General features: G+C 32.6%; 1 protein-coding gene and 1 long non-coding RNA gene across 3 annotated transcripts in view; one reads left to right on the forward strand and one right to left on the reverse strand.

Annotated features, from left to right (window-relative positions):
* LOC106881302 (glycine receptor subunit alpha-1) overlaps positions 1-986 on the reverse strand; it is a 236,793-nt gene that overhangs the window by 167,301 nt on the left and 68,506 nt on the right. For both annotated transcript variants that reach the window (XM_014931637.2, XM_052972549.1), the window contains exon 2: positions 639-718. The gene's annotated coding sequence lies outside the window, so the exon portion shown is untranslated. The remainder of the gene's footprint in view (positions 1-638; positions 719-986) is intronic.
* Positions 1-986, forward strand: part of LOC128249310 (uncharacterized) — a 45,393-nt gene that overhangs the window by 17,797 nt on the left and 26,610 nt on the right. The gene's annotated exons all lie outside the window — the stretch shown is intronic.

Here is a 986-nt window from a genome sequence, read left to right on the forward strand (position 1 = left end):
TCTATTGAACTCAAAATACTTATTGTATTCCCTTTCTCGAATACTTTCTTGTAAACTGTTTTTAACATATTCTCATCATTATCAAAGACTGCATAACTGCATTTCAATACTTTTGTGATAACCATTTTTTAACACAACGAAACTTATACAAAGCTTTATATTTTACTTTTGATAATCTTTTTCTAAAAAAGTGAAACTGGTCAAGTCGATAAACATCTCTAAAAGACCTTTGCATTTTCAAACCTTCTTTCATATATATTTTCACTCGTGCGATACCTTACAACTTTACTTTGTTATATATATATATATATATATATCGGATATTGAGAACAAAATCAGAAGCCATTTTGCGTTCATCAAATTCTTCATATATAGACAAGTTGAGGAAAATCTGATAAGAATAATAACATGAATTGAAATTATTAATCAGCACTGATAGAATTAGTATCAGACATCATGAAATACAAATCTTTACATTCTGTATGAATATAGCGGCAGATTAAAATCTGACTGCTTTCGACACGTGAAAAGCCGAGGCGCTTATTTTTGCTTCAGAATGTATTAATTACATTTATTTAATCCATATATCTGTCATGAATTTAATTTAGTGTGTTTATTTTAAATGTTTATTTTCTTACCTTTTATCAGATTCTTCCACTGAATGTAAAGAAACGGGTTTTACTTCCGAAGAATTTTATATCCAAAAACGTTGTTGTATCTATGGTAAAAAAAAAGAGGAAAAAGGAAAATGAAAGAAACAGAAAAACACATATAGACTACAAGTTTGCTTACGCGCGCACACAAATGCGCACACATACACACTCAGACACACAAACAACACTCACACACTCTCACACACACACGCTCACACAAACACACACACGCTCACACATGCATACTCACACACACAGACACACACACAACCAAACACACACTCACACACACACGCACGCACACACACGCACGCGCACACACACACACACACA

This window comes from Octopus bimaculoides, chromosome 13 (assembly GCF_001194135.2).
Source record: "Octopus bimaculoides isolate UCB-OBI-ISO-001 chromosome 13, ASM119413v2, whole genome shotgun sequence".
In the NCBI taxonomy this organism is placed as follows: Eukaryota; Metazoa; Mollusca; class Cephalopoda; order Octopoda; family Octopodidae; genus Octopus; species Octopus bimaculoides.